This window comes from Phalacrocorax carbo, chromosome 21, assembly GCF_963921805.1.
Source record: "Phalacrocorax carbo chromosome 21, bPhaCar2.1, whole genome shotgun sequence".
Classification (NCBI taxonomy): Eukaryota; Metazoa; Chordata; class Aves; order Suliformes; family Phalacrocoracidae; genus Phalacrocorax; species Phalacrocorax carbo.
The window spans coordinates 6,701,553-6,717,146 of NC_087533.1; positions in this window are offsets into that span (position 1 = coordinate 6,701,553).

Here is a 15,594-nt window from a genome sequence, read left to right on the forward strand (position 1 = left end):
GTTTGCCCCTGTAATGTGGCTTCTTTCTGTGTGTGCACAGTGCCTGGAAGGCAAGGAAGGCTGCAGGGGTTTTCACAGGACCTGTGCCTGCTTCAGTGCCCCAGACTGGCAGTGCCTTGGGAGGGAATGAGAGGTTGAATGAAGCAACAGGGAGTCCCCAGCTTTGTCCTGCAAAAAGGTTGGGAAGGTCACTGTGAACAGAGCTGTGGGCTATTGGGAGAGAAGATGCTGCTGTCAGTAGGAGCTGCTGAGCTGCCGAGAGAGAGGGCTCATCCCTGTCTCTGCCTCAGAGTTCGCAGCTGAGGGCGGGAGGGCTAACATTTTCCTAGCTGCTCACTGCACGTTCCTCATTTTTTAGGGGCCCTGCCTGGGGTGGGTGTCTGCAGAGGCACAGGCTGGAAATGAGAGGAAGCCTAGGGGCCCTCAAACACAGTTCCCTCCTCCTGTAGGCAGTCATCATTTAGGCTGTGCAGTAATGAATCAAATTGTACTTTAAAGCTCATTAGGAGGTTTGCTCCATCCCTGGCTCTAATTAGCAGCAGTCTTCGTGTCCCAGCAGCAATGGGGGGACTAATCAGAAGTAGAGCATAAAGCCACAGGGAAAGTGGTGCTAGTGAAAAGAACAACTGTGGGGGTTAAGGGGCATTTTGTGGCTCTCTCCCTGCAATGAGTATTATTTCTCCTGAGCAGTCACTGAGGCCAGGGCCTGAGTGAAAGAGGGTGTGATCATACCATATAAGTGAAAGGGGAGCTGTTTTATGGCAAAGCTGTGGTTGGGGCATTTTCGGATGTTTGCGTGCTTTGCCCACTCCAATGTTCTTTTTATTGGTGTGTGTTCGTGTGTATAATTACAACAGAGTCATTAGAATGGGAGGGAAAGCAAGCTTTTACTGTACCGGGGTAGGATTTGTTTATTCAGATGCTACTGAAGCACTGGTTTGGAAGACTCAACAGCTGCTCTGAAAGTTGCATAGAAATGTCTGTGGATGTGGCAAAGGACTAAACAGTGCTGTCCCAAGACAAGGCACCTCTGTGCCAAATGTTTCTGCTGCAGATTTGTAGGTATTACCTGCCTCTCTCCTGTTATTCCTATCCCTCCCCAGTGAGCTGCTGAGAGAGTAAATATTGCCATATTTCCACCAGAAAGGATGGGTACAGTGAATAAGAGACCCTGGGCTAAAACTACATCTTGTTCTGCAGCAGTGGGATTTTGGAGTGATGTAAATTAAGAAAATAATGTTTATTCCTGATTGTTGGGTTACTTCCAGGGTGAGCGATGCACTTCATCCTGCTGTATCTGTGGTAAAATATATTAATGAGAAGTGAAATCTGTGGTCCAGGAGATTGGGGCCGTTCTGCTGATTTTTTTTTTTGAGGTAGTATGCATCACCTGGGATAGCCCAACAGCTATTCAAAGTTCAGGAACTACTGGAAGTCAGTGAAAGGGTGGGAAAAATTTTAACGGAGCTTTATCTGTTTGCTGTAATCACTCTGTTAAATTATTAATCATTGTTTTAAAGCTAAATACTTTCAGTTACAGATTCCTACTCATGATTATCTCAAGATTTCATAGGTATGTCCTGAAAAATCGGGCTTCAGGGTTCATCTGATAGACTTCAGAGGCTCTTCTCTGTCTCTGTACACAATGAAGTCCCTGTCAGATGCCATGTTGTTGACTTTGTACCACCCTCCATCTGGCAGGGTCTCCCAGAGGTTGTTCCGTGTGTGCAGAGCAAGGCTCTATGCTGAGCTGCAAGTGGAACTGAGTGATTTTCAACACAAAGGAAAAGAAGAAATATGTTTGTCCTAGGCTTGTTTCAGGCTGTGAGTCAGAGTGTCAGTCCGTATTGGCTGCTGGCTATGGAGTCTTTCAAACAATGATCTGAAGTTTCCCCAGTGTGAGACCCAGAGACTGTCACAGGAATGAAGGTTGAACTAAGTGGCCAGATTTTGGGGCCTGGATGAATTAGAGTTAGCAGAAGGAAGCCCAGGACTGAGAGACCGCAGAGCTCTGGGTTTAGCAGACCTGGCTGACTGCACCAATGAGTCCTGACCTCCCAGCACCCCAGCAATGTGCTTTTAATACTGGCTGCTCTTTACCGGCAGCTCTCTGGCAAGTGTTGGAAATGGGCCAGGGAGACAAACTGTCTTGTTTTCACGGACCTACCTCATATCAGTGTACCTGGCCATGCATGAAAGCATTGCGGCTTTCTCTGAAGTGAAGGTGGGCTGGAGAGCTGCTAAGGGGGCATTTTCTAGGAAAAAGGGTTGTCTCATATGTGATAATGACTCATTTGTCCTCTACATGCATGCACACAGCTGTAGGACCTCGTTGGTCTCTGCTGTATGTTTCTGCTGCAGAACTCACAAGTTCAGCAAAATACTTGACATCCTGATCCAGATTCTGTGGTGGAGTGGCTCCATGACTGCCTTTGGGGCAAAAAGGGAAGACAGAGGCAGCTGTCCTGGTGGCAGGGCCAGATAACGTGGCATGTTCTTGTCTCTTGGGACATTTAGCTCTGAATCAAATGAGTGTCTTTCTTTGCTTGCACTTCAGGGTTGGAAACCTAGGTGATGCTAGTTCTTTTCTTAGTGTTCTTGACAGCTACTATGTTTGCCTTTTTTTTTATTATCTACAGCAATTGCACATGTTTTAGTCTCAGCAATGTCTTTTACCCAGTGATGTGAGTTTCTTGGGCGTTGCAGGCTTCACCCTTATTTCTCTTCCTGCTAAAGCAAGGGAATTCCAGTATGTTGGGTTCAAATTCCCAGTTGCAGTGCAGTACCCTTTGCACTCCTTTTCCTGTTACATGTGTGAAATAAGTTTTACCAGGGAAATTAGACAGGGATGTAAAAGGAAATGCTAGTATTTGCTGCTGAACAGTGTGAAAGTTAATGAGAATGCCACTGATAAGGCTTATCAGTGAGTCAAAGCCAGCAGGAGGTGAACTGCATTGCTCTGAATGCCCTGCACTCATAGATGATGCTGTGAATGGGAGTTGCCACAAAGATATTTAAAATAAATTTCATATATATTATCCAAGGCAAAGAGCTGTAATCTTACAAGATAGACTTATCAATAGTGAGATCAAAATTGGAAAGTAAGTTATAGCACTGATTAGAATTTTACTGTGTTGTGCGCTGCAATAGCAGAAGATACAACATATTCAGGCCTTTGCGAATTACCCTGCCTGGAAACAGATGCCAATTTTAATAGCTGGACCCTCAAAATTTATTTATACTAAATTCTGCAGAAATACTCCATTAGTGCATCACTCCAGGCACTAGGTGGTTAAAATGTCATCTGTGAAATTGTGCTTTGGACTCCTGACTTTACAAATCAATCACTCTACAATCCACCAGGAAACAGGAAAAGCAGTGGAGATTAGTATGAAACAAGTGAAAGATTATACTTGTATTCAGAAGCCTAACAGTATGAGAGAGAGGAATAATTTTCTTTGAAGCAAACCATGGCTTTTTGAGATAGATGAAATTTGAACAAGCAACAGAGTTGAGTAAGATGCTCCCATTTTAAAGCAGAATCAGCCTTAGCAGGGAGGAAAAGGGCATGGCTCAGGGGGAGAATCACAGAATGGTTTAGGTTGCAAGGGGCCTTTAGCAGTCATCTAGTCCAACCCCCCTGCAGTGCGCAGGGACATCTTCAGCTATATCAGGTTGCTCAGAGCCCCGTCCAACCTGACCTTGAATGTTTCTAGAGATGGGGCATCTACCACCCCTCTGGGCAACCTGGGCCAGTGTTTCACCACCCTCATAGTAAAACACTTCTTCCTTATATCTAGTCTAAATCTACCCTCCTTTAGTTTAAAACCATTACCCCTTGTCCTGTCACAGCAGGCCTTGTTAAAGAGATTGCCCCCATCCCTCCTATAGTCCCTCTTTAAGTACTGGAAGGCTGCAATAAGGTCTCCCTGCAGCCTTCTCTTCTCCAGGCTGAACAACCCCAACTCTCTCAGCCTGTCTTCATAAGAGAGGTTCTCCAGCCCCTGTATCAATTTTGTGGCCCTCCTCTGGACCTGCCTCAACAGGTCCCTGTCCTTCTTGTGCTGGGGGCTCCAGAGCTGGATGCAGCACCCCATGTGTGCTGCCACAAGGGCAGAGTAGAGGGGCAGAATCACCTCCCTCGACCTGCTGTCCACGGTGCTTTTGATGCAGCCCAGGATATGGTTGGCCTTCTAGGCTGTGAGTGCACATTGCCAGGTCATGTTGAGTTTCTCCTCAACCAACACCCCCAAGCCCTTCTCTGCAGGGCTGCTCTCCATCCCTTCATCCCCCAGCCTGTATTGATATCAGGGCTTGCCCTGACCCAGGTGCATTTGGCCTTGTTGAACCTCTTGAGGTTCTCACAGGCCCACCTCTCCAGCTTGTCCAGGTCTCTTTGGACAACAGTCTGTCAACTGCACTGCTCAGCTTGGCGTCATCTGCAAACTTGCTGAGGGTACACCTGATCCCACTATGTCATTGATGAAGATATTAAATAGTACTGGTCCCAGTACAGACCCCTGAGGCACACCACTCGTCACCGGTCTCCATCTGGACATCAAGCCGTTGACCACTGCTATCTCGATGCGACCGTCCAACCAGTTCCTTATCCACCGCACAGCCCACCCATCAAATCCGTATCTCGCCAGTTTAGAGAGAAGGGTGCTGTGGGGGACCGTGTCAAAGGCCTTACAGAAGTCCAGATAGATGACATCCATAGCTCTTCCCTTGTCCGCTGATGCAGTCACTCCATCATAGGCCACTAGGCTGGTCAGGCAGGACTTGCCCTTGGTGAAGCTGTGCTGGCTGCTTCGGATCACCTCCCTGTACTCCATGTGCCTTAGCATGGCTTCTAGGAGGATCTGTTCTGTGATCTTCCCTGGCACGGAGGCGAGGCTGACAGGACGGGAGTTCCCTGAGTCCTCCTTTCTACCCTTTTTAAAGATTGGCACAACGTTTCCCTTCTCCGGTCCCCAGGGACTTCACCTGACAGCCACGACTTCTCAGATATCATGGAGAGTGGCTTGGCCACTACATCAGCCAATTCCCTCAGGACTCTTGGATGCATCTCATCAGGTCCCATAGACTTGTGTATATCCAGGTTCCTCAGGTGGTCACGAACCTTATCTTCCCTTACAGTGGGAGGGGCTTTAACCCCCACCCCCACCCCTACCCCCGGTCCCCATCTTGTGGTCCATTGACTCAGGAGGGGTGAGGAAAGAGGTTACCAGTGAAGACTGAGGCAAAAAAGTTGTTGAGCACCTCAGCCTTCCCCTCATTTGTTGATACTAGGCCACCATTCTTGTTCACTGGGGGTGTGCGCTTTCTTTGACTTTCCTTTTCTAGTTGACGTACCTGAGGAATCCCTTGTTGTTATTCTTTGCATCCCTTGCCAAACTCAGCTCCAGCCGTGCCTTGGCCCTCCTGACCCCGTCCGTACACAACTGGGCAGCATCCCTGTACTCTTCCCAGGAGAGAGTGAAGGGGACTGATCTCTGGAGTCAACAGTCACAGACCACTCTTGAGTCATCTTGCATTGGGTCCAAGGATAAGTGTAGGCAAATTCGCTACTGCATACCTTCTCCCTTCTTGGAACAGAGCTGAGCACAGCTATTGCAGATTGCACCTGCCCTGGCTTGCATCCGTGCCTCTGAGTTGCCAAACTGGTGAGTGCCAACCAACTCAGGCTGATGGGTAGCATCAGCTCTGAACAGCTGCAGAAAACAAAACAGTCTAAAGAAGACAGCTGTAGTAAAGACAGGGCTATCTGATATCATGCCTGCCTTTCGTGAGAGCAGACTTCTGAAGAGAGGAGTCCCAGGAGGCAGACCAGGGCATCCACTGCCTCCATGTAAGGCTGAGTACAGACTGCTAGTCCCTGTCCCAGCAGCTGCCCTGGCAGATGCAAAGCGCTGAGAAAACAGGACAGTGCTGAAGAAAGGATCAGATGCCCGAACCAGATGGAAAAATTAGGTAATGCGGTGGTTATATTTAGTATTTCCAAATAAACTACACCTCACAGTTTATTGTTTGCTTTTCCTGGCTCAGACCGTGCAGAGGTTCAGGAAGAGAGAGTGAGAGAGTGTCTGTGGGTATGTGGATCTGTATCTATGTGTCTAATGCTGGGGCCAGAGTCTCTGCGGGCAGCCTGACCCTGAGCACTGGAGCTGCACCTCAGATATTGTTCTGAGTTGGCCTTACACCAATACTTAATGGGACAGACGGCCTGTTCCTAACGACTCTTCTAGTAAGCATGAAATATGACACAGCTTTGAGTCCTTTCTCCTTCCTCCCTTTGAATTGTGTGTGGGCAAATGCTCTTTGGAGGAGAAGGGCTCTGAATGCAAACCCTGCAGGCTTGTTTATATGCTGGGTTGGTTCCTGTCATCCTTGCTGGGTACATATGCTTAACCGGACCCAGAGAGTCTGCACGTGGTGTTAAAGCAGGAGCTTTCCTTTTAAAGCTTCCTGTCATTCCCATAAACTTTAAAGGGTAGATAATCCTCTGGCCTGGAGCTGAGACCCTGGAAGGGCTTGGCAGGACCACTCTGGCCTTCTTTTGCCCTCATTGCTGTCTGCTGTGGCCAAGGGCTTCCCAGCCAAAGCACTGCTCAGAGCAGGGCATACAGGCACGTAGCACCTGCTCACCCTGTAGACCTGGAGCACTAAGGGTGAGGTCAAAGCCAGCAGCCACCCTGCATGTTTAACTTGCCTACTTAAACAGTAGAGAGTTTCACTTAAACCTGTAGTATTATCAGAGAAAGGCAGGAGTGAGAGGAGATATCCATTTATCCCATCCCCAGCACTGTTTGGGAGGATGGGATGCCAAAAGAGCAGAGAAATGAAAAGGGCAAAGGATTGACACAGGGGAGCAGTCCTTGTGCTGGTGGCCCTGGGGGGTCTGATGCTGACAGAGGATAATGGAACATCCATTGAAAAATTGGGGTAACAAAAGCAGATCTGGGAAGCAAGACAGGTTTGTTGGCATGGTTCGTAACAAATGAGAGCCAGGTATTAATCACAACTGTCCAGTTTCAGCTATTAATTTTTCAGACAATTCTGTAGGAAGGAAAAAAATCCCTCTTAAACCACACCTAACATCTGAATGCCTGAGAAGTACAGATGGTCAGGGACAATTTCTTCCTGTTGTGCCCAGCTCCTGTGTTAAGTTCTCAAGAATATGAAGGCTCCTTTACTGTCAGGCTCTCGGTGCTCTGGAGTGAACCTTTCATCACTTGGCAGTTAGAATTTATTCCACAGAAATAAGGGCTATTTGTAGCGACATCACAAACTCTGGGCTGGTAAGGCCAGGTAAAGTTAGATCTCTCATCTGTGACCATTGAAATACTGTTATGATCTGGAGCTCAGTTTTCTGAAGAGGAAACAGCAAGAGGATTAGGAGGGTGAGGATGCCTTTCTGACTCTTCCCTCCAAAAAGCCTTCTGGCTCACCCTGTACAGGATTGCAGTGTACAGGCCTCACTTTTATTTGTGTCTTTATGTGCTCATCTCTGGGGTCAAAGCCAAATATTTCACAGTATTCAGATTCATTTCAATCCTCCTGCCACATCACGATGAAGCCAGGAAATAATGTTAAGTGCAAGAGCCAACTTTTGTAGTTTAATTTATTTAGATTAGTAAGAAAAAATTACTTTCCAGAAGTTTGAAAATTCCTAAATAAACATTACGCATATAAAAATACAAACAATAATAATAAAATCAAGACATTCAGTTGCCCATACAATCTTGCCCTACAGCAAAATCAGCTGTTGATTAAAAAATGAGAGTGAAAAATAGCCACCCCACCATTCCAGAAAGCCAGATGAAAACCAGAGAAATTTGATAAGGCATACACTGAAATAACAAAATTTAGGAGATGCTGGACCAAGCAACAATATGGAGCATAAATTCCCAATGCCTGGGCCTTTATGGAGGATACCCTGCCAGCAGGATCTCCAGCTTATCCTGGTGAGGAGGTCTCCTCCCCAGGTGAAGGGTTGGTGGGGGCACTTATTTTCTCTGTGCTTGCACTGGAAATTTTAAATTGGCTGAGGCATGTGAATCCTAAACCCATAATTTCTCCTCCCAGTCTCAGTTCTGCGTCCAGCAGTTTTGGTGAATATTCTGTGGGGGACTGTGTCAGACTGTCACTGAGGCACGTATGCATACACAGAAACGCATGTGGTGGGTTCAGGTTCCAGGTTGCACAGCCAAAAGCAGACCTCTCCTTGAGCTTCTCAGCAGACCCTGGTACCCTGATGAGAAGAGGACCTTTTTTGCCCTCAAGCATTTTCCTGCTTTTTTGTGCATCACAGAACCCAAGGGGATGAGGAAGGAATTAATTCATGCGGTGTTCCTTTGTTAGACGGGGTCTGCTCTTGACCATGTTATGCTTTTCTAGCTGAAAAGCTAGAACAGAGTGATCTCTGACTTGCTATGAAACAGTTCATCTTGCTGAAATTGCTGGCCCTGGGCAAGGGGAGTAAGGGGAGCATCAGTTCTGTGGTCAAATAGACCTTTATAATTTAATGTAGAAGTGCAATTACCATCCTAATACACAGAAGAAATGAATAGTTTTCCTGAGTAGATGAGCTGCCTGCCATCCTATGCATATCACAAGCAAGGAGGAGAGTTGCGGGACAGCTGGGTCATCTCTTCCTGACTTCTAGGAGAGTAGTTTGCTTGTGACAAGGAGCAGTGGCAACTGAATGACAGCTATGAAGAAGGAGCTGCTCTGAACCACAGGGACGGAGTTGGGGGTGGTGTTCGGTGGTGCTGTGGTTGTCTCTGATTCTGAAATGGAAGGAAACCCCCAGTGTTGATTAGAAGTCCAGAGGACCAGCTGAGATACAGATCTACTCCAAGAGGCTGCATTTAACTCTGATTTCTCAGAAATGAGGGCTCAAACCCATGGTAGGGGAATGGGATGTCTGAATATATCCACTGATATCAATGGAGCATCATCAGTATAGCCTCAAGGTTCCCAGGTGGTAGGGGATTCTCTGGAATACCAGAAACATTATCTGTGATGGCAAAGCCGTGGTTTCCACTTTGTATCTGCATGACAGTGAATAGGGGGATGAAGCCTGTGGCAATACCTGCAGAAATAAATAAGCCTGTCCTCTTGTTTGTAGCTGTTTAATGTCCCTTTAAAGGAAAAAGGAAGCTTGAAAAGGTTTTAGTTTCAACATTATAACCTGAAAAACCTCTAGCTAGCTCTAGCACTCTAGTGTCTTTGCCTTGTCTCCTGACTCCTGGAGAGATGAGATATTCTTCAGCTGGAGGTAGACTGAGTCCATCTTCCCCCAATCCCATTGTGCTCAGCAGAGCACAAACGAAGCCCTTGCTTGGTGTGTAATTCACCCTGCTGTTTGAACTGCCCAACTGAAGCTTATTTACCTTTGTTCAGAGGCACGGTCTTAAACGTGGCGTATTTATCAGCGAAGATGATATATGCCCTGTGGAAGGAGGGAAGAGAGAGGATATAAGGGGGACATTAAGAGCAGATGAAGAGACAGGAACTATGAAGTCATCCTCAGCTCACTTATATTGCCCTCCAACCATGTTGCTTTTTTTTTTTTCTTTTTAACATCTGAAGCACTTCTGCCATCATTATGCTTTGGCTGCTTCACTGCAAGGGATAGGAATAACTTGTAACAGCATGGCAAGTTACTGTGACCATCTGCTCCTTGTAATTAGAATCACTATTGTAATGAACTATTCTTCCCACAGATAAGGCCAATCAGGCTAATGGCTATGGTTTTCTTTGACAAATATTTCCCACTGGTGCAACTCTATTAGTGTTAATGGAAATAAGAGGGGTGTTCAATCCATTAATTTCCATAGAATTAATCTACATCCTTACTAATGTGAGCAAGACTTTAAACTATGAGACTGTCTGTGTGTTATGGCTTTGCAGAAAATATTTCCTTGGTATTTTCAAGACAAAACCTGGAGAAGGCTCAAGAGGTTTGTTTCAGCCCCTGTGCTAGGGGTGGGCTTTTGATCTGGGCATTGCCAAGAGCTTACACAGACAAGTAGGGTCCCAACAAAATACTTAAAGGTGGAGTATAGTCTTACCTTATTTCCACAGAAGATACATTACTGCCTGGAGATGTCCAGTTTGCTGTTTTCTGAGTGGCATTTAATACTGCTGTGTCAATAGAACTGCAGTCAACCCTGTCTACCACATCCCATTCACCCACAGAGACATTTTGTGGGGATAATGCTTGCAGTAAATACTTGGTCACATTGTTGCTGTTGGTGAGGTTTCTGTCGTCATCTATTTTAACTGGAAACAGAGCAAGTTAGACAAAGTAAGTTGTCTATTCTTTAAGACAGCCACCTCCAGACTTCATGACTTCAGGGTTTTCAGCAAAGGAAGTATTTGCTCGCACAGTGCTCTCTATGTGACCTGAGTGCACCAGAAGCCTGGAAAGAGAAGGTGATGTACTAAGTCCTCCCCCAACCACAGGAAGAAAAACCCCCTTATCTGCTCCCTCCCCAGATAGGGGATAGACTAGGAGGAACTCCTCAGTCACCAGATTCGGCCCCTGTTATTGTGGGTACCATATCTGTAAGCCAAACTGAGCTCCTTTGGCGTAAATCTCTTCTGCATTCCATGTAAATGGCAGCGGTGGAAAAGCTGAAGTGGACAAGCTTTTGGGCAGTCAGTTCCTCCCTTCAGCTGATAGCTGAGTGTGCCAGACGCCACACTTTCTCCCCCACATATCTGCTCTGGGTTGCTGTTTCACAACTGTGACTAGTCTGCACAGCGTTGCTATGTATCATGCTTTTGTTGCAAGCAGAAGTTGGACACAAGCAAATGAAGCAAGAGGAGCTGCTTGCCAGGAACAAGTGACTCCCCAGCTGTGCCTCCCATCCCAGGTTGCTGTGTGTGCTGTACTGCCATGGCCCTCTTGGCTTTTAGCACCCTTCAGGTCAGGACTGTTTCTAATGAAAGCTGCCTAGACTGTCAGAAGCTACAAGAGCTGACGTGAGACAGTAGCTATCATCAAACTTGAATTCTGTGCTGAAAAAATGAAATAACAGTAGTGAACAAAACACCTCTATTAAAAACAACAACGAACTGCAGTGGATGCTCCTTGGGTGAGATGTGAAAGGATCTGTGACAATTTACACCAGCAGACTAGCTCCGCCCTTGCAGAAAGTGATGGGGATGTCTCTCCTACACTGTTTTCTCAGGACTTAGGTTTTGCTCAACCTCAAGGCAAAGGGAGAATTTTTGTCAGGTCTGGGAAACAGGGTCAGACTGCCGTTTACCCTGCAGCTATGTACTTTGTAGTATTAAAATCCACTTTCTATGATTGATGCTGAATATCTGTCAGCATCAAAGTAACCTTTTCACTTGTCTTTATAGCCATTACCACTGAGAAGGACAAATTCTCAGGAAGAAGGAAAGGGGACAAAACCACGAAACAAATTCCCCCAAATTCTGTGTTTTCAAGAGCATTCAAGTCCTCCTATGCAAGTTTAAGCAAAAAGATTAAAGGAGAAAAAAGCACCTTAAGGAAGGAAAGAGAATTTGGGACTGACCCTGTAGACATGAACATGAAATAAGAACAAAGAGTTAACAACTAGTGCCATTTACCTATATCCTGCTGAAATTCTTTACAACAAAACAGTGTTAGAACTCACATGTTTGAAACACATCTAAGAACACCACAAGGCTTAAGAAACCAGCTTGGGTTAGGGGCAGAGGAGACACATTTCTGTTCAGTGTGGAAACTCTGAGATGTAGACAGAGATGGCTTACCTGTGTAGGCTGTGTTTGCCTTGTATGCCTCAGGTGTCACGATTACAGTGAAATTGCCTGAAGTTGCATTCAGGAGCAAATTACATCTTTCTGTCTGTGCATATGCTGGGATGATTAGTGTCCCAATGAAGAGGAGTTGTACCAAGAAGAGGAAAGTTGCCATGATCCACTTCAATGTCTCTGCTTCACGCACCTGCACCTGGGAACTGAGAAAGCCTCACACTTTCCAGACTATTTATATTCCATTTTTTGATGAGGTACATGCAAATATCTCCTCCTCCCCATCCAGCTCACATGTACACACCCATGATGGGAGGTTTCACTCATGCTTTTAGAGATCACTTCCTTCTACCTGCTTAGCCTCTGAGTAAATGGATTAAAATAAAGGGGTGACCAGCTGTGAGGGATTAAAATGGACAGTGTGCATGTCACTCAGGAACCCATGGGCTGGAAATCAAACCTCTGCATGACAACATCCCTTTGCATGGGGAACACTGTGATTTGTGCTTGCACACTTATAGTCCCTGTAATCTTTTGCAGAAGCCTACATTCTGAAAATGCGGAGGAGCATCTGCAGTCCTGTTTCCAGCGCTGGTCCAGGCTTTTCTTAAAGGCCAAACAATTCCAGAGAGTGTGGAAAACCTATCAGGGGTACATCCTTGTAGAGATGTTCAAATATAGCCTCTACTCCTGCTTGGAGAAAGCTGGGTGGCGAAGGGCCAACAGCCCGTGAAAAGATGGTCTCTCTGACCCTTTCACAGCACTTCACTGATGAACACAGCACATTCTTGTTAGGGGGCAGATCACTTATGTGATTCTTCTTGAGCATGACAAGTAATTTTGGCTGTACCCCTCAAAAAATATATGAAAAACCAATAGAGTTTTCACTCCTCCCTTTTGCCTGGATTTCCTCATTCTCCCCTGCAGGCCATTGGCTGGCATTTTCAGTTGATTTTGCAAGTGCTCTTTGAGCCATTGGGGTGGTGCTGATGTGGGGTGAGTTATATAGACGCTGGTGAGAAATGGAGCATTGCCCCACTTCTGTGTACAGGAAGGGTTCCTCCCGCATGCCTTCCGCCTTGTTGGGAAAGGAGCAGCTGGTATAGTCCAGAGTGAAACCCAATGTGTGTGACACCCAGTAATTAGAGATTATGATGATCCTGAACTGGTTCGCCTGAAATGGAGATCGCTCCAGAGGCTGTTTGCAGAGCTAATTCCACTGAGGGCAGTTATTTCCAGCAGTCAAATGAGCAATATGCTGAATGCATAGGTACTCCAGATGAGGTGGATCCTCAGAAAGGAGAAGGGTATACCCTTTCTTTCCCCTATCTGCTTTACATTTGCAGACGTATCATTGGTAGCCCACAGGAAGCTTCTGGAGGCGTTTTTGATGCCCTCGTGCTATAGTTTTGTCAACCCCACCTCCTCCGCTTTGTCCCAGGCTCTGCTGAGTCACTTGTGTGGCTGAGCGAGTAGGAGGTTTGGATTTGCCTCACTGTGCTCATCTTCCCTTTTTCCATCCCCAAAGCGCCTCACCCAGGCAGGCCTCACCACCCTGCCAGTGGCCCACAGGTTTAGAAATAAGCTGTTGTGTTAAATGTTTCAAATAAAAGCTGATGATCTGAAGTGGGAGAAGAAGGGCAAGTGCAAGAAAAAGAATAGCTGAGCTCAGGACAAGCAGAGTAAAAGGAGAGCGGCAGAAAAGAGGCCAGAGAAAGAGAGGATGTGTTGGAAGAGCTGATATATGTTCAGTGATGCTAACATTGGCCAGAGGTAAACTTGACCCTAACGCAGAGAGTGTGGAGGAAGTAAGACACTGAGCTTTCTGGCTTGTTAAATTCACAGAATCAAATACTCTGGCGTGCCCTCGTTTCCTTGTGGCTTTCTTCCTTGCCTTCTGCCCTACTGGGAGCTTCTCTGGGCGGTGTCTGCAGCCCCACTGATGCCCAGGGTCAGTGGGCAGCACAGTGGTGAGTTCAGAAACACCCTGCATGTTCCCCACAAGTGCAGAGAAGCAACATAGAGCGCTCCAAAGGGACTGTGGGGCTGCAAGTCCCCTGGAAATAGGAACTGTTCTCCCCTACTTGTTGCACAACCTTTTCTGCAAGCACCTTGAGGAACATGGAAAGTAAGTTAGCAAAATGAGAGCAAATGGAATGGGGGAAAAGCTTATAAAAATGGAAGCAGAGGATTTTACAAGCACAACTTCACTGCTGACGCTATTTGCCCTTGGCAGTTTCATCTGAAGTCTCCTTGCAAAAGCTCTGTGCCATCTCTCAGTCGGTGATGTTGACTCAACATCACGTCACTGGAACAACCAGAGTTGAAAATAGACACGTTTGCCTCTCAGAGAGAATTAATTTTGGAAAAGAAGAGGCAGGATGGGATCATGTCACATATATAACAAGGAAGACTGCCACGAAAACTTACCCAAGGCGAAAGATATCTTTGTAAGTGATGCTGCAAGTTACAATGTTTATTACATGATGTACACCCAGTGGGGCTTTTCATTTTTGTTCCTCATCAGTTCTTGAAGTTGAACTTGCCATGGGAAAGCGGGAGCTGAGGCCTGCTTTTGGGAGGGGATATAGCCAGAAAGCTCTGTCAGGAGGAGGTTCATATTTTTAGGACAAAATGTGACTTCATAGTAGCCAAGGATAAGCCCATGTAATGAAGCAAATCAAGTGGGCTGAAATCCAATGAAGGAAGGGCAGGGAGTTGAAATTACTCTGGGAGACTCACACATGTGTTACAAAGAGGCATGGAATCACAGGACTCAGAAGGAGTCTGAGCTTTGGACAGAGCAGTAGGATGGATGGAGCAGAAACGGGCAGGGCCTAGACTGCTCAGCTGTGCTCGGAGCAGCATCGGAAAATGTCCCCAAGGAGCTGCAGGACCCTGACTGGGGCATGCAGAAGCCTAGCACACCTTGTGGCTCCTCCGGCTATAACAGAAACAGACCCAGGGTGGAGAAAGGAGGAGCTGGCCCCTTCCAGGCTGGCAGCTCAGAAGTCTGCTTTTCAGATGCCAAAATAAATACCGCCTCCAGGTAACAAGCAACCACTGCGCTCCCCAGCCACAGTTCAAATATGCGGTTACTTAGTAAACTCAGGGGTGATTTGGAAATGATTTAGGGGTGTTTCCCTGTCTCCCACCCACATTACAGCTGTTACATCATATGGAATGACTTGGGGTTTATTCCCTCTTGGCAAGCAGACAGAAGTTATTCTCTTGGCTTTCTCCTTGCTAGCACGAGTGGTATGGTTCCTTCCCTATCCTGTGTTTTTGTGGGCAAAACTTAAGCTAGAGCTATAATTTCCACAAGCTTCTTTCAAAGTCAAGTTGCGGCCATTTCCAAGAGAACTTGTGCTGTTCTCTGCTTCCTTGCAACAGGTGGTTTCTGTCCCCCGGAACCAGCAGGGACAGCCATTTGGAACAAGGCCCTTTGCCTTGTTTTTGTGAGTAGTCTCCACTCTTCCTCTGTGTGTTCCTGTCAATGCCATGCAGGGGGAGGTGGACAGGAGCAGCGAGGAGACCTCAGGCTACAGTACTCCCCACCACCACTCACGTGCTGAGGGAGAATGTATGAGCACAGAAGATACAGACTCTGCATTGCATTTCTCTGTATTCCCTAGGGAAGTGACCCAGGGAGTAACTCGGAAGCTGCAGCCCCCATGGCTCATGTCTTCCAGGGCTTCCTGAAGGCTTGAGATGGTGATCTTGCTCCTAGGAGTTAGAAGAGAAGTGTCTCAGAATCATCCTTGCCATGTACAACCAGACTTCTGGGTCTGCTGGTCTCTGGGGGATGTCCACACAGCA